This window comes from Mastigoproctus giganteus, chromosome 8 (genome assembly GCF_048544385.1).
Source record: "Mastigoproctus giganteus isolate SK-2022 chromosome 8, ASM4854438v1, whole genome shotgun sequence".
In the NCBI taxonomy this organism is placed as follows: Eukaryota; Metazoa; Arthropoda; class Arachnida; order Uropygi; family Thelyphonidae; genus Mastigoproctus; species Mastigoproctus giganteus.
In genome coordinates, this window is record NC_143582.1 from 24161687 (window position 1) to 24180778 (window position 19092).

Here is a 19092-nt window from a genome sequence, read left to right on the forward strand (position 1 = left end):
TCAAAAAAAAATTTTTCTTTTTTTTTTATAAAAAACATTTAAAAAATTGTACTTGTCTATGAATTAAATTGTGCATAAAAAATGTAAAATAATTCAGCTCACTTGCATTTTTCTCTTCATGCTACTATCTTACATTGTATTTTATTTCTTTGGAAATATACTGATATTAATAATATTTAACACTAATTTTAAAAGCTTATATAAGTATATTAAATGTTTATTAACCTGCACCACCAATATATTCTAAATATAAGAGGGGAAGAATATATAAAGGAAATGAAGCAATTTGAAATAATCCTTTCAGAGATTAGATAACCCATACTCTACCCACAGACTGTGCTCCTAATAAACAAGTTCATACAAACTGTTCAGTATAAGGCACGGGTGTCCAACACACAGGCCACATGCAGCTCATTCCTTTGTGTTGTGTTATGTGGCCTACTGTCTGAAGTGTTATTCATCCTCAGAGTCACATATCACAAATTATAGTTTTGTGTTGACATTTGAAAATGTTTTTTTTTTTTTGCTAATAACTGATTTTTCTGTATTGCTTTATGTGCTTTCCTCAGTATTTAATGATATTATAAGTATACAATAAAAATATTATTAGTGTCATGTAATACTTGTTGTAGTTACATATTTAATTTTTAAATATTTTTAAAAAAATGTATTTTAAATATAAAGTTGATAATTAATTTAAATTTCACTTTGAAAAATGTAATTGGTGGTAAGGAACTGTTCTTGCAACCTTCATTATTTTATCTGTTTCGTCCCCTAAACAAAAAAGGTTGGATGCCCCTGTACTGAGACTTGAGATGACGATCAAGATACAAATTCTTAATTACATTTTTTCAACAAGCTGTATGCTTAGTAATCAGATAACATCATTCAAATAGATTATTGAATAATATTCTGACTAAAGCTCCTAATCTTGAAAAAAGATATTTGAATTATGTTTTTAAGGGCCTAAAGATTGTTTAGTTACAGTGGTTCTGTTCATTCAAATGCAGATGTTACAATTGATTTAATTTCAAATCAATAACTTTTTTATAGTCATTAGAAATAGAATAATAGCAATAGCTTTTTTTTTTTTTTTTTTAAATTACAGAAGTTTTTTTTTTTTTTTGTCATTAAACTTGATTGTTATGCTGTTTAAGTTTATGGTATCCCATTAAGCAATGGACATAAAGTATATACCGTATTCTTTCTAGGTGTTAATTGTCTTATTACATTCATACCGTTTGGCTTATTTTAATGATGACAATGATAGTGGTAACTCAACTCTTGATCACTCTTCACACCTGATAACATTTTGAGATAAATATGAGGTACTTCCTCCTTTGCGCAAGTGCTTTGGCACACTTACTTAATTCCCTCCTCAAAATTGCACACATGTAGATTCAGTTATTGTGAAGGCCACAGAGCCTTAAAAAAAAAGAAAACCCTGAATTTTCTGTAGCAAGACTAGCATAACAGTTGTCCCCTTGCATAAAATATTTATATTACCTCTTCCTCTTTACTGTTAAACTGCTAAAGAATCATGATTTAAAGATTATCCATATTAAACTTTCCAAGTTTAATTATGGAATGGCTCCAAAATAATCAATTTTATATAGTACCACAACATTCACATGTATTTAAGCAGTCATTACACAACATTAGCATTAGTAGAAGCATATAATGCAAGGAAGTAAGCTTATGCATCATATACCCCAGCTAATGATAATGTTATATAGCATCAGCCAAAAAAAAAAAAAAAAAAAACATTTCACCCATCCATTTGCTTCAAAAGTTTGTCCAGGTGTTCCTTGAATTTATTTAAGGTATCAACTTCCACAATGACAGATGGAAGTTGATTCCAGCAATCAGCCACCTGCTGGCTAAAGGCAAATTTCTGCACATCTCTTCTACGACTGTCTTTCTTCAATTTGAATTTATGCCTCCACAGGTGTGTAATCTGAGCAAGAGAAGAATCCCATCAGCATTGAGCTTGTTCAAACCATCCAGGCCTGTACACCTCAATCAGATCCACTTGTGGGTACCTAATCTCCAGACACTCAATTCTGACTGGATTATTGAGCTTGCTCAGATTACAAACCTAAGGGGGCATAAATTAAAATTGAGGAAAGACAGTTATAGAATAGATGTGCAGAAATTTGCCTTTAGCCAGCAGGTGGTTAATTGCTGGTACAAACTTCCATCTGTCATTGTGGAAGTTGATAGATTAAATAAATTCAAGGAAGGAACTGGACATACTTTTAGAGGGAATGGTTGTGTGAGTTTTAGACAATAATTGATCAGCCACTGCTGTATAGCTGCAGAATTCTTGCTGCTATTCTGGTTGATCTTCATTGTAGATTAACCAGAATTGTTCTCCATTGGATCTTTGCCTTACTGGCTTGAAGTCTTTTTTTTTTTTTTTTTAAGGCAAGCTGGGGGTTGCAGTAGTTAGGAATAGTTAACCTACCTTTTTAGTAGAAGCTTTCACCTGGTTTAAATTGTATTACCTAGGCCTCTACAAAGTTCTCTTCTGTTGGAGGGGGAAAGGATATGGATAGGATCTTTTCTGTATAGGAGATTGACCTGGTGGTTTTCTATAATGGTATGAAAGGTCACATCACTCATTCTGCCCTCCCCCCAACCACACATTCTGTCCTTCCATTCTTATCTGCAGTTCATAATGTAAATACCCTACCTAGTGCTCCTATTGACAGTCAGTCTTCTAGACTATCACAAGCTTTTGGGAGTGGCCCTCATAACTTGTTTTAACATTTAATTTTCTTGGTAACACAAAATTCTTTGGTATTTTCTGGCTAACCTGGACACACAACTTTGACAATGTCTGAATCTAAGGAAAGGTGAAAAATGGTTTATTATTGGCTCCTTCATGGCAGGAGGGAGACTGACAGTGTTTTGAAGAGTTTTGTTACAAGAGAATAAAAAATTAAAAGGGATTCTGAGAGCCCCCTCCACACCCATCGAAAGTTTTTGAAATAGTCTAGAGTTGGCTGGCAGTATGGAAAAAATTACAAACATGAATGAAAAGTCAGAGTAGGTAACATGGAAGAGTAAGTGATATAGCCAGTTATTTTTTTGTAAAATCATCTTTTTTTTTTTTTAAATTCATTTATTACATTCTCACAGGATTTCCTTTAGGCTAAACTGTAGACATAAATGAATGAATTTAAAAAAAAAAACTCTTGCTTGTTTTAGTCTCCATAGGAAGCCAAGAGCAAATGATTCAAGTTTGTCTTTTGTAGATGCAAAGCACCACTATAAAATGAAACCAGTGTATTTGAAATCAAAACATCCACTATCTAATGTGGCAAATTAATTGGACTGTATTTCTTCTATCAGCGCTACATATTAATTGTAGGAATTATGAAATCATCTCATTGCTAAGACTGAGACACTTCATATGGTAACATAAGAATGTTTATTGTCTAAAGGTTATGAGTAAGTTAACGATAATAATAAAGTTTAAAAGGGAAGGAGAAAGAAAAGAAATTTATGTAAAAAACATCTTGAAATATCTAATGTTTTACAAACTTGGAGCTGGAGTGATAAGCCAGGTAAATGAGCACTGCTAATAAATACATTGTACAAAAACTTGCCCATGGGCTGGTCTGGTAACAGGCTTACAAAATAGATCCCAACCAACCTGATGTACTGAGTGGTGATTTCTTCCCTACTCCCAGGGAAATCCTCCTGGAAACCAAATATTCTATTTGGTTCTATATTCTATTCAGTAAAATAAACCTTGGTTCTTGGCAATTTTCTTGCCTATTCCTTGCTGGTGGAAGGAAGATGGAGTTGGGAGGGAGCAGTACTTGAAGGTTACAGAATTTTAAGTGACTTGAGAGTTACTCTGCAAAGTTAGGGTAGCTATGCTTAGCCAGGATTTCCTTGATGACAAAGATCTCAGTCTAGCTTGGGTAGGGAGTGGGCAATCTTCAGGTGCATAAGAGTTATCAGCACTAGACTGACCTTTCACTACTGTTTTGATTCCAACCATACTAAATGGGTGGTCAGAGTCAAAATGCAGCACCAAACAAGTGTCTGTTAGTTTCTTGCACACTCTGGTCACAATGGTGTTTTTTTTTTAGTGTAATGAGAATGTCCAAAATGGGTAAAGGAGTTGTTGGATTTCATTTCAAGTGAAAGAGTGTTGTTGTTAAGATGGGAATGGAACAGGTCCAAGGATTTGCTGTTTTGTTCCCAGGCTATTAAAACATTGTCCATGAATCTAAATCACAGCTTAGGCTTGTGATGGTAAGTGGATAGAGTAGCCAATTTGTCAGTCATGAATGATTTGTGGATGATATTTTAGTACTTTGGGATTCCAAGCAAGAAATCCTTAGACCTGTTCCATTCCCATTTTAATAACATTTACCCCAATCACTCTTTTCCCTTGAAATGGGATCCAACCACTCCTACCCTTTTTATTCTATTTATTTTACTCTTTTTATTTTATTTAGTGTAATTAATTACGCTAAAAAAAAAAACCCATTTGACTGGGGTGTACAGGAGACCCACAGATACCCATTTGATTCTAACCACCCCATGTTAAAGCAGGGATAGCTGAGGGCTTTGTGCACCTGCATTTTCCCAAGCCAGACCAAGATCATTTTTTAAGAAATCCTGGCTAAGCATAACTACCTCTTCAGCCGAAGGGTAGTTTTTTGTTGGAACAAACATCCATCTATTGTGAAAGTGGGTAGTTTGAATAAATTTAAGGAAGAATTAGACAGATTATTAAAGGGGATGAACAGGTGATGTGAGGAGTTTTTTTTTTTTTTTGTTGATGCTGTATAATATGCTTCCTTTTCTCATTCCAGTACTATTATTATCCTCCCTATTTCACAGAATCTCTGAAGTCACATCCAAGTTTTGCAACCCCCAAACCACCATTTTCCCTTTCTGCCTTCTGTACCACACAGGGATAGGCAAAAAAAAAAAAAAATGCTATGTAACCTCAAACTATAACACCAAGGTTTGTTTTACTGGGAACAAGAATCTAGCAAATCTGCTTAGCCCCTCCAAAAAACCCATGATGCTGTTTATTCAATGGACTTGCCAGTGTGGGAAAGCTTACATCAGGCAATCCTACTAGTGTCTAGAACCTTGCATAACCTTGCATGCAAGACTGGGGGACTTGAAGGTCAGTGATATTGCACACACTGCATCTCAAAATGTAGCACACTCAAAACACCAACATCTTAGCAGTTGTCGACAACAAAAAATGCAGCAAGTTCATAGACCTGGTGGATACAGCCAACCCCTGCACTAATTTGCATATAAATAAAGGTAGAATGTACCATTCTTCCCACACTGGCTGGCTATTTTCAAGGTCACTAAACCATCACCAGAAGAGGGGACAAACCACTGACATCTGAAACACTCAATCTAGAAATCATGGGAACTAAATGTAATCCTCCTGGATAAAATAGGATTCTCCAGGGAGAAAGGAATTTTCATAAGAGAATTCCTTTCTTATGGGAACACACCTCACACTTGGAGGGAACTCTGCTCTAGCACAAAAGAAGACAAAATGGCCTTTGAAACATTGGCTAAACACCTCCCCTTTTTAAATATTTATTATTATAAGCTTACATGTTTATTATCATCTGTTACAATTTGCAGCAGCACGTGTACCCACTTATTAGAATGCGTGATTTATTATTCTGAATAAAAAAAAAAATCTGATTTTCAGTGTTTCCCTGTAGCTGTTGCCTAATTGATAGGAGTTTCACTAAATGCATTTTTCATGTTTGCTTATTGCATTGCTAGGGAAGGAGTATGAATAATTATTTCCCTCTTGTTCTTTTATAATTAAAACTTATGCTTTCTTGTGGTGATTTTCATTTTGTCTTAATTTCTTAATGTTAGTGGGAAACTTTGAGCACTATGTGTAATAGGCCAAAATTAAATTACCAATGCTAACTTTTAGAAAACTATAAATTGTTTTTAAATATTTTTTATTTTGCAGAAAATTAATAACAAATTCACAGTTGTCCCAAAAGTAAGGTGACAAATGTAACTGATATAAAGCATACTTTTATTAAGACCTTTGTTAATATAAATGATGACACACATGTCCACTTTTTTTTTCCAAAGCAATTAAGGCACTTATTCCATCATCAGAGCAAATTGCTGATACCATGGTCATAAAATTTGAAGTCTCATGTATAAGCCAGGTGTTGACTGCATCTTCAGATCACTGGACTCAATTTCTAGCCAGCAAGATATCTTTTCAAAGGGTAAACCAATGTAAATTCAATGGTGTTAGGTCTAAACTATGTGATGGATGACTGAGACCTTTCCAGTGATATTGCTCTAGCCAAGCACAAGTTTGGACAGATGTGTGTTGTGCTGTTGTGCAGCCAAAACCACCCGTTCAAACACTTTCTTGTATAAGGTCCATACACCTCTGCAATCTGATGAATTTCAGAAGGTTATATGTTTTGCATTTAGAAAACAAATAACAATGCAGCTTCTGCTTTGACCACATCTAAAAATTGGATAACCATGTTTCACACAGTACATCCACATGCACCACACAAACTGATCTATCAAGTAAGAACAAGATTGCTTGTGCTCTTCTAATTTTCACCACTTTGCAAAAAAAGTATTGCCACAGTTGCCTTTTTTTACCTTGATTTTAGGACAACTTCATATTTAATAATGCATGTTTTTGTGTATAAATAACTGAACTGTAAAGTTAAATTTTGTTTTCTTTTTTTGTAGCATGAAAAAAAAAAAAAACAGATGAATTTCCTGTGAGACCACCCTGCTCCTTTATGCACGTTTTCTCATTCTGCCACCTCCATTGTTGTGTATTAATCTGTATAACAATCACTGGAGCATATTATTGATGTTGCCCCTTCCCACTCATTTATGAAATGGTCACAGTAGTTTATTTGCAGTGTTATTTTTAAATCATGCAGGCTTTTTTTTTTTTTTTGCCATAGATTATAGATTTTTGTTATACATTTATGCTTTTTCTTTGTTTCTAGTCAAATATTATATACAGTGTGTGAATTTGAATCCTTTTATTAACATAAAAGGAGACCAGAATTAACAACAAAATCAAAGGGAACTTGCATGCCTTCATCACCTTCAAACACTTCCATTTCATACAAACATTTCCTGAAAGAAACAAAGCACAACTGAAATATAAAATTTCAGAACCATACCTTTTCCATAAAAATCAGTGCCGTTTACTTCAGTCAAATTATTTTTATCCATTCCGCAGATGCATTCCTGAAGGTAAAATGGCATAGTGATTGAAAAGCCTACATTACTTACTTTTCAGTTCAGGTAATGAAAATAAATTTATACCTTATTGGATACTTTTGAATTAATCCATTGGATAGTAAATTTAGTTTCGACCTTATCTTGAAGGCACAGAGTTGTTATGTTTTCTCTGGTTTGGATATTTTCAAATAGCATTTGTTTGAAAAATTCAAATTGTGAGTTATTTTTTTTTAGGAAATATTTTACAAGATACATTGGAAACACTAGTTTTATATCCTTTATTATTATTTTTATGCACCTTAACATGTTTTTATTTCATATCTATTCTGATAACATTCATTTGCATGTTTGATGTGAAATCTCTGGAATTGTATTCTCTTTCTCTCTCTCACCACCAGGATTTTTTTTTACATATGCATTTTACACAAAATGCACAGTTCTAAAACATTTGATTCCCTACAGTATGACATGTGAAGTTCTAAAAATTCTTTAATTAAAAAAAAAAAAAAAACTAATTCCGTCCAGTGTGCATGTTTGAGTTCTTTACACAAGCCATCTAATAATGAGAGTACAAAACTTAAATTAAAATATAAATATTTTTAATTAATGGATATTTATACATAAGAATGTTTTTATTCTTACATTATTATTAAATTGTTGAAAAACACTACTGTTCTAAAAATTAATTATTTAAAAATCATATTTGTGGCAACCAATAGTCTTTTTGATTTCCCCAGCATTCTACTTCTAAATTTAGAATGCATTCATATTCTGGTCTCATTATTAACCAAGGTATAACAGTAAACATAAATTTTAATTTGACTTATGGAAGAAATCCTATAGAAAAATAGTCATATAAATACCATACAGATGTCTGTTAGTGACAGAACTTTGATAACACTATTGCTTATAATAAAATATTGCAAAGTATTTTGGAATTTAGCTCTTTGGCAAGTGTGCAGTTGTCTTTTTGATCTTCACTCATAATACCATCAATTAATCATAAAGAAGCAGTTTTCATTTAGTCTATTTTTGCTCACTCTACTGGATTGTTTTACCACTTGTACCTATAGCTCTAGTCTCATACAGCAAAGTATAATTTTTCTTGATTATATGCAGTCATTTTTTTTTCACTTTGCTCATTTTTTTCGTTTTGCTTATTGCAGATAACGTTTGCTCCAATTTTTATTGCTCAGAATAAATTCACAAAAGTGTTTTAATTAAATTGTGTGGTATATTATAGAAGTAAGTAGTTGGTATAAGATATCTTAGACATTCAATACCCAAAAAATTTGCTCAAGATAATTAAAAAAAAAATAATTTATATCCTCTGGATATTATATTTTCTCTATGTCCTATCTTTGATATTTTGTTTTCAGATATTCCACAAATTCCATTTATTTTGTTCCTGAAGGAGTTATATCTGTAATCAACTTAATTTTTGGGGTTGAGGTGGGCACAAATGTGTTTCTGCAACCTTTTTACTTTGGTTATAGCATCTGTCCAGAAATGGACTTAAAACTATCATAAGATATATTTTAACTATAGACTAAAGGAAGTATTCAGTAGATAGTTTTATTTTGTTTATAATTATACACTACTTTCATTTACAGTAAATAGGCTTTCGTTTCAGTCTTATTTTTAATTTATGAAAATTTTATAAAATTGTTGTATAATTGTTAATTATGCCCCTTATTTAACCTTTTCGTTTACAAATTATGTAAATATTTTTAGAAGTTGGTAATTTGCTCCAGTGATGTACTGTTTTTCTTATTAATGCCCTGGCTGGCATCACTGTATATATTCTCCTTCTCTACAGGAGTTTGTAGATTCTATGTTTATTGTTATTAATATTATCATACTAAAGCATGTGCACTTTGAAAACTGTTTAGATCCATCAAACCTTTATTCTAACACTATTGTTATTGCAGTTTAATTTAATATTGCAATTTTAACCAGTGCATGTCTGTGTAGCTTAGTATGATTGTGTTAGAAACCATCTGTTGCACATGAAGAGGGCTTTCAAAAATGTAAATTGAAAATGACTGATTGTTTAATTATTAATAATTTAAAATTTTTTTAATTGTCCTTTGACTAAAGGGATTATGCTTACAAAGTCAATTTACAAGATGTTTAATGTAATTTAAAGTCCTCCATTCCTAAGAGATAAGACATTTAGATTTGTTAAAGGCCTCTGTCATCATCAAGATTGTATCTGTTTGAGACGTGACTTTTAGCTGGAATGGGTGGTAAAGAGTTAGTGCTTTTTATCCTATGTCAACAAGTGCATTAATTGTTTTAATTTAATATATATTGAATATATACTGTGTGTGTGCATGTGTACAGATTATACACACCTTTATTCTGTATAATATGATTGTATTTTATAGTGTTTCCTAAGTTTAAATTTAAAAATTGTCAGTGAAATATTTTTGTGTGGAATGAAGAGGTGGGAGAGTTTCACTTTTAATATTGAACTAAATGAAAAATGCCATTAAGATGTCATATAAGCTATTACTATCTATTTTTTGCTTATTACACAGCCCAAGTAAATATATTTTATATAAAAAAAAAAGAAAATGTAATTCGTGTTATAGTAGGAGTTAGTCCATAGAATCAGATTTCTTTAAGATTAGAATTTTCTAAAATTCAATTTTAGAGTTATTGAAATTTCAAGGACTTTTCCTTGAAGCTTTCAAGTGAAAGAAAAAAATAATTAAAAATAACTTCCTTCCACTTTTGCTGGTTATTAATTAGTGTACGAAGGCCATCACCCAAGTTAAGTGTGTACTCAATTGCAATAATAATCTAGTGTTCAGCAACATTACACAGATGGTAATTATTTAAAAAAAAAAAAAAGTGCAGCATCCAAGTATTAATTATTGTACTGTTTTCTACAGTTTGGATATATACATATTTAAACACAGTTATGCTACAATTTTTTAAAAATTGCGATCACTGTTCTTGGACCAGTTCAATGTCTAGTATTTTATAAATTTGCATGTAATGAAAACTCAAATTTTATGAACAAATTGACTGCTGTTGCAATTAGCAATGAGAATATTTAAAATTACTGCCCACAAATAAAAGAAAAGCTAAAAGGAGTTTTAATATAAAAAGGAATATATTCTGGTGATCTGTGATATCTTTGGTTTTCTTCTAAGAAATATACTGGATAATTTGATGGTGTATTATCTTTTGTGAACATACTCATATGTTGCATTTCTTTAGTTCAATCTTGTAGCAAGTGTGCCATTTTGGTGGTGTTTATTAATTAGCCCTGTGGTAATACAATGGATGTAACAATTTTTATTGTACAGGCAAGTGGTCAGTGTTTCAATCATAAGGACCTCTTATATAATAATTTCCTCTGCATAATCAGTCCATACATAATCATGATGGGCTTTCTGTTGGTAAGGAGGAATTTGGGAACTATCAGAACAGATATTTAATTGAATGTTATAATTTCTAATTAAGTAAATTGAAAATCTTATGGACTTTAGTATATAAAATCAGTGCCACCCAAAATCCCAACGGCCAAAAATCCCGACATACGATTGTATTAAAAAAAAGTCTATCTCAGAAACTGTTTTTGCAATAAAAATGTTTTTCATGTAATCAAAAAGGCCACTAAAATTGAACACATGGAACCTGTACATTACAATCATGCAAACAGTATGTTAATGTTTTATGTCATATTAGCGAATAAAAAGAACTTATATATACACACACACTAACAGTATACAATCAGTTCACACACATTACTGACAATAATCAGTTTAATGATATCAAAATCGCAGATTAAAATTTGCAAAAAATTATACAAATTATAATCACATGTTTAAGTATTATAATAATCTTAATATACTTCAATAATCTTAAATATTATAATAATAAGAAAATGGGATATTTTCATGTTACCCCTTTCAAAATATCCTGCCGGCACCTGTGGTCATAATGTACATGTCTAAGAAATTTGTGAAAATACAGCTAATTACAAATAAATACATAACTGTATAATTAGTTTTACTAATGATATTTATGACAAATGTTACGCAGCTGCCAAAATACATTACTTTAAATTTTCATATTCTGAAAATATTCTTATTTCAAGTTTTTTATCTTTAGCATTTCAATACTATACCTATAATTATTGCTCAAAAGCCCTATACAAATACCAAAATTTGACTTGAAAAATTACCAATTAAATGCAATATAATAAAGTAAAATTAATTACATTTTTTTTATTTGCTGACTATATTTTAAAACTCCGTTTTTGTAATGGAAAACATGAACTTTAAATTGAAAGAGGCATTTGTCTTTAATTTTTGTTATTTTTTATATTCTTTCTATACAAAATTAATCTAATTAGAATTATATTCATATATTTTTACAATATAGTAGATGCTGTCGGGATTCTGGCTGTTGGGATTTTGAGCCAGATCCATATAAAATATCTCTAATTTATATAAATCATAGTTTGAAATTGCCCATAATTTGTGTAAATGAATAATGGTTTAATTTGTACAAATAAGCTTTTTTTTTTTTTCTTTTCATGTACTTTTTCCATAGTAAGATAATGGTTGTTACTTTCCACTAATTTGGAAAGACCTGAATTTGAACCTCATCAGTGATGCAAGCATTGATGCTGCTAACTCAGCATCAATGCTGAGCAGTTGGAACTAGTTTCTTCTACAGCAAACAGAAACAAACTTTTTATCAATTTAAAGATATGACATATTGATGCCTTCTGGTTTTGGTACTAACTGTAAAAACCCAACTCTTCATTCAGTACAAGTTAGATATATATCTGCTAAATTCAGTATTATTTATTTTGCATACTAGTAACATAGATGATGAGAAAACTTTATGCATTGATGATAATTTTAGCTAGACAAATTGCAAAATATATTATAAGTATTGGCTGTTTAATAGTGTAGGGGTTGTATTGTTTTATATATATATATTTTGTTTCTCCTACTGTTATTTTTAGGTTAACTTTGTTACTTTGGGCCTCTGACTGCTTACAGGATCCAGTATCTAAACTTTAACTAGAGTAGAGTAACACAACATGACATTAGGCACATACATTTTCAATAAGCTTTACTGAACCAAACAAAGCATAAAATTGGTACATAGGCACTTGTGTAAAGTTAATTTCCCTTATTATAATTTATAGCTTACAAGAGAAATAATTCAAAACAAACAGCACTGTTACTTCCATATCATTAACACAATGTTATTACAAAAATTTTCCTTATCGATATTCCTTAACTCTTGGTATTGTCTCATACAGCATTAAAATGATATAAAATCTCTAATTATAATTTACCTTAAGCTTTCTTAGTTTGTAAGAATACAGAGTGCCTCTTTTTTTTTTTATGGAGTTCTAAATTATTACTTATTTTTGCTCGCCAAGGTTTGGGGGACTAAACTCAATCCTACTTACAGGTTTTCACCAGGTCGAGCCAGCTTACTCAATAAAGAAATCTTCCATTTCTTGACTTGATTTTGGGGGTCCTTTCTCTGGATCTTCAACTCGACACGTGTACTAGTAGACTTCCATCTTTTTTGTAACCTAGAGCACCCTGCTCATTGAAATCCACTCCCAAATTTTCTGTTCTGCTCTTCATGAACCTCTGCTAAACTATATACTGCCCTGAACCTCTCACACCCGACCTATGTACCGTTGCTATTACTTCATCTAAAACCCCACACTTCTCAACCACCACACACCAAAATCACACTAGATCTCTCCCTTTCCTGCCTCTCTCAACTCCTTTTATATAAAAGACCTCATTCCTTTCACCTTCCCCCCCCCCTTTTTTTTGCTGATCCGTCATTATCTGGACTGCCCTTGACCATCTAACGTTCTTACTCTACTATTCCCTTAATGTCTGCTTTGCTCTACCTGGTTTGGGGAAGTTGAACCTTGTCGTTCTCCGTGGGTCAAAGATTCTTTTTGGTGGAAGATTGCCTCATTCTTAACCATAGTAATTTCACCTCTTCCAGTTTCTTTTCGCCTTTTTTTTTCTTTTTTAATGCTTTCGCAGTAAGCTCTAGCTTACAATAGTAACTGAGCCCTTTAACTCTCAGCATATAATAAATATATGCTCTTTAATGGTAACTGACCCCTTAAACGCTATTTGTTGTACTCCTAAATGAAACATATCCATTTGTATGGCATCTGTTGGACATTGTTTTTTATTATAAAAAATTAAATTTTTAGCTTTTTTGGATTTAAAATTTCTTTAATTATGATTTACATAATTTGTCCCACTTTGTGCTATATGTGCTTCTTCAATCTTTTATTATACCCACCATTTACTCAGTTGCTAGCTTTTCAGCCTACAAACCAACCATTGTTTTCAGAAAAATTACAAGTACAGAAAGCCGGATTGCAAAATGCTGTTGGTGCAGATACATTGACAATTGCTGGATGAGCAGTATTTATACAGTCCAGCTAATTCAAAAAATAGACATATGGTGTTATAGTCATGCAATGTTAGATGCCAAACAAACAATTAGCCTCTGATAACTTTACTAAATCAAAATGAAAACAGAAAACCCTTAATATTTGCAAGGGATTAGTTTCTGGAAATTACTGTGAATATTGAAAATGAGAATAAGGCCTTATGAAAACAAGATTAGGTGGACCTTTCTTATGGAAATCAAAGTGAATGTTTATTGTCCGTAAGAACTGACATGTAATGTATGTAATATCCATGCTTATAACAAAAATGAATATAGACTATGAATTTTTTTTTTTATTAAAAAAAAAAATAATAAAACCCCAAAAATAACTCCAATGAATGACAACAGTTGAAAAGATAGTGAGTGATACACGAAGATGGATTACAGAGATGTGGGGTCCTGAAGAGCTATCTAGGAAGTTGATTTACAGAAGTCTGCAGAGGATGAAGTGCAGTTGCATTTTTAACAAAACTTATGGACATTTCATTGCAAATCCCTTTAGGATTGTAAGGTCCTCCATTCCTCTAAGTTTTAGCTTATGCTCTATCAGAGGGCTCATTCTAAACACCTTGTCAGCTATAGCCTTAGACTCATCCAAAATCTCTGCCAGTGCCTTAAGTGACAGCTGAGGCTTTTTGAATCACATCACGTTTCCTCACTGCTTTCATCTCACTTTCTTTGAGATAGTCAGAACCCTCTTCTCCCACTCCATGTGCCGAACTCAGTCCTCCACATTTCAGGTCTTTCATTGCATTCCAAATTGATGATTTGATTTTGTGTAGCAATTCCTTTGAATTTTTACAGCTGACAGAGGAATCGCTTTCCATCTAGTGGAGAATTCTTGCAACTGTGCAGCAGATGTAATAAGACTTAAATGAGAACCTAATTCATTGGTTGGATCAGGATGACTTACATCATAGCATAACTGTGTAAGACAAGTATGTATATATGCTAGAAATGTAATGTATAGGCTTGCAGAGAAACTACTTGCAATTAATTGAAACAACAATGTTAAATGAGTATACTTCTATAATTCTTGTATAAAGAGACAACCCACAATTATTGAGGGTTTACTGTGCTGTATCTTCATATTTATAAGAGGATTTCATTTTATTTCCGAATTTAAAAAGAAAATTGGTAATATTACTCATTAACAAATTAAATTGTTTTCAATAAGCATATTTCATATGAATTGTTTTTATTTACTCTAGACCTTAATTTCATGTAAATTAATAATCTGCAATTTTATATAAAACTTAAGACTATAACTGACCTTTAATTATTATGCAAGATTTTTTAAAAATTTTTATAATGATTTAACATTTTCGCAAACTGTTAAAGTTTAGATAAGTTAAGTGTAGATAAGTTATAATTTTCAGAGAAAGCAGTATTTGTACATTTTAAATCATATGATTCAACTTAGATATATCTTTATATCAGTAGCACAACTGTGGAACTTATAATAAAACTTGCAGAATTAGCAATTAAATTTTTTTTTTTTTTTTTTTTTCAGAATAAGTTTAAAGGAACTCAGATTTGTCAAATAAAGAATTTTTATGCTTGTTTTCAGATTAGCTCATGGCCCTGATTTTATAATTATGTCACTGTACTTGAAGTATGTTTTTGTGCTAGAAATTTAATACCAGGAAATTTTGATATAACATGATGCACATTACTTGTGTATTAAGTTGTATATGCTTAAGCTACAGATTTTAGAAACAAGTTTTACTTTTTTTTTTTTCCCTTACTGATAAGAATTGTCATTTTTTGCTGAGTTAAAACAAATTAGGTTTCAAAACCAAGTTTGTTTTTGAAATAGCATTATCTTGCTCCTGGTTGATAAGTGAATACTTAATACTTTGTATATAGTGATTCACATGTTTTTGGTGAATTACCTCAGTGTTATTCAAAGTAATGTAAAGTTGGTACTGTATTACTTAATATTGTGATTTATAGACAGTTTTGTTAAGAATCATTGTGGACATCATTACATCTGTTTTCAGTACTTTAATTTTATTTTATTTTTTATTTAAACAGTGAGGCATCAGTTACCTAAAGTAATTCAAATTAGTCGATTTTTATAAAAATTAATTTTTTAAATGTCCAAAATTAATTTCTTTACTCCATATTCAGCCTTGAAATGGGTACCATTAGCACCTTTTCTTTAATTTTTTTGTTTATCAATTTTCTAACTAACGAATAGCACTAGACATTTGTCTCGTAGACATTCTTGTGACAGATTTTAATGTAGCATGGTGCTATACTGGACCAGTGGAATTTATTATATAAACTCCAAGTTATCCAGTACACCTCATTTAAAATATACCATATTATTAGTCTTTAAAAAGAAATGAATGAGAATTTTTAAGTGTAGCCATTTTTATTCACAATACCAAATATATTATTGTAAGTTGTGCTGGCAGAGAAAAATTTCATGTCCAGTACACAGACAATTTTGTAAAGAAAACTTTTCCATATTATTTATGGACATTTACTTGAAATCCTGAAAATAAATTATAACAGAAACTGCAAAGACTCGTTAATTATAGAGTTTCAAAAATAACTGTCCCTGCCTTGAATAAAAACACTTCGCATTCAAATTTTTCACACTTGATATTGCTTAACAAAAGCAGGTTCTAGTCTTCACATTGGCTGCAAGTTAAATTTACTGTGCTGTTAGTGTATTTTAAATGGTGTAAAAAAACTGAGGAGGGCAATGTTATCTACTAGTTTCTTGACTGAATTGGATAATTGATGTCCCAGTGTAACAAGATTTAAAGCCTGTTTGTAAAAAAGAAAACTGACTTAGGTTACTAAAATTGTTTTTTAAACTTTATTAAGGTACACAAATTTGTGAAATCCAAAGTGTGATAAATTTTCGATGAGATTAATTTCATTACCTCATAACCATGAGTTTTACATCACTATTTTTTGTAAGCATTCTATTTCTTTATAATATGAAAGTGGTCCCATTATCCACTATAAACTTTAGTAACAGCGCATTATTCAGATGCACTTGTATGCTATTTTGGATGTAATATGCAAAATAGCAGACTGACAGCATCATGCTTGTAATGCCTTTCATAGTAATGTATCGTGTCCATTGCCTATTGCATAGGCTTGCTATTTATAGGCTGATGGCTTTGTGATAGCTATATTTTTGAAATTGTGCACAGTAATACTATTTTTGCTGTACAGTTTGTTGTTGCCTCTGGAGAAGTATTTTCTAATAGCCGGAAAAATTATGGCACTGTGTTCATTATTTTATATTTGCTGTGGCTGATCCATATTGAATAAAAACAGTCATTCAGCAATCAGACTTATACTGTATACACTGTAGTGCAGTTAACTTTATAAAAATCTGTACTTAATTTTACAAACATATTTCTGCTCACGTTAATCAAAACATGTGTGAGTGCCAAACAAGAAATCCAGCTTGTAGCCACACATGTGAGTCTGACTTGAATTGTGTAAGCAAGTGGTAGAATTCTGAATAACCTTTCCAGTTGCAAAAAGAATGAGAAATAACAAAAGCTGTTTGTTCTTAACATGGTTTCCAGTTTAACTGGTCTTTTTTATTTGTGTGATTATTTTACTTTTTAGTTATATATCTGTTAGTAAACTTTTCTGATGTTATAATGCCAGAAAATATATTGGAAATATTCATCTGACATAATTTTGGGTTTGTTTATTTAAGTGTAATATTTTCACACATAAAAGATTGCACAGTTTTTAAATAAAACACCATGTATAAAACTCTTTTTTTTTTTAACTTTATATATCATCTAGCTGCCTAATTTCATAATCAGAAGTTTAAATTCTTCCAAAACATAATAAAAGCTGAGTGTTAAATGATTCACTGCCATCATAAGTCAGTATGTGTGGTGTAACTTTTTTTTCCCTTGAGTAATAAAGACATTATTTATTAAAGTATATTTCCTTCTTTAAACATAATTCAGAGAATATTTGCCTATATATTTAATGTTTGAATGAAAATTGACCTTCATCACATAATCATGATCTGTAATGAATTGCTCAGGTGAATTATTTCTAGTGTGGCATCTCCAGAATAATAAAATGTTTTAGATGTTTCATGTGTTGGCTTTCATGGATAATTTTTATTTAATTTTTTAACACACAATGGTTAGAAATATAGCAAAGTTTTTCTGCAAATGAAACACTGCCAAGATTTCTGTAGGTTTCTACCTGTCTGTTAAACCAAAACATGCAGGTTCCAAACAATAACTCTAGCTTACAGCCACACAACAGTTTGATCTAAAAATCTGGTATGTAAAAAAAGTTCTTGTTTATACTCCAGCACGACCACCAGGTCAGTGGAGTTTACAATAAATCAATCAATACAAATGTTAATCATATTTAGCAGTCATGGGCTTGAACCCTGGTCCATTCAATGAGTGTGTGCTACTGCACTCATGCTCAAATAATTAAACTCTACCACTACATAACAGCAAAGCTGTTTTGTAGTGGTAGAGTTTAATTAATATTTTCAAGTATATATAGTAGTAAAACTTGGTTTCTATTAAACCTTTCATGAGTATATATGTCGATCTGTGTTTTTTTTTTTAAGCATGGGCTCTGAAAATAAATATTTATTTATTGTAGTAGGTGGTCCCAGCCAACCCTTGACAACTCCACCCTATTTACAATATCATAAAGATAAAAAGAATAGAAGATAGTTTCTGTGATGTCTACATCCATATCAGGAATGTAATTCTCAGATAAGATGTTGAAAACATTCTAGAATTTGTCAAGAGTATAGATCACTAGCTAGTGCATTATTAACCTCCACTACTGATATTAAATTCGGAGAAGCTTCTTGTTGGTGACTATATCCACTTCAGGAATATAATACTCAGAGATAAGATGTCAAATCCTAGAATTTGTCAATTTGGGAGGTGATGTACTGTCTCCATCTGCAGCACAAAGACCACTCAGTCCCTTGTCTGAGAAGTACAAAAGTAGATCTACATTTTTCCCCCACCCCCCAAGTCCATTTATGTATTGAATTGTCTTATTTTTTCTAGTAGTGCATGCTGCCATCTCTTATTTGTATTTCTAACTAATATTAGACAGTTTTAAGATAGCAGCATGAAATGAGCTTTGAAATTCAGAAGGAATCACCTGATACCCATTGTTGTCCAATTTTGATTTACAAAAGTCAGTTGAAGAAATTATCTGGAATTCAGATCAACAAATTGAAGAAATCAAATTAAGTGATGAATAGATATTCCTTTTAAAATATCAATTTATTCTTTTTTTTTTTTTTTTTTTTTTTAAAGTTGTGGTGATAGATTTTTGATAATTTTATTGTAATGCTGGATGATAAAAGTCAAAAGAAAA

General features: G+C 31.4%; 1 protein-coding gene across 2 annotated transcripts in view; it reads left to right on the forward strand.

The window, feature by feature from the left end:
• Positions 1–7018, forward strand: part of LOC150081368 (uncharacterized) — a 33543-nt gene extending 26525 nt beyond the window's left edge. For both annotated transcript variants that reach the window (XM_090379298.1, XM_090379299.1), the window contains exon 5: positions 6748–7018. The gene's annotated coding sequence lies outside the window, so the exon portion shown is untranslated. The remainder of the gene's footprint in view (positions 1–6747) is intronic.
• The last annotated feature ends 12074 nt before the right edge of the window (positions 7019–19092 follow it).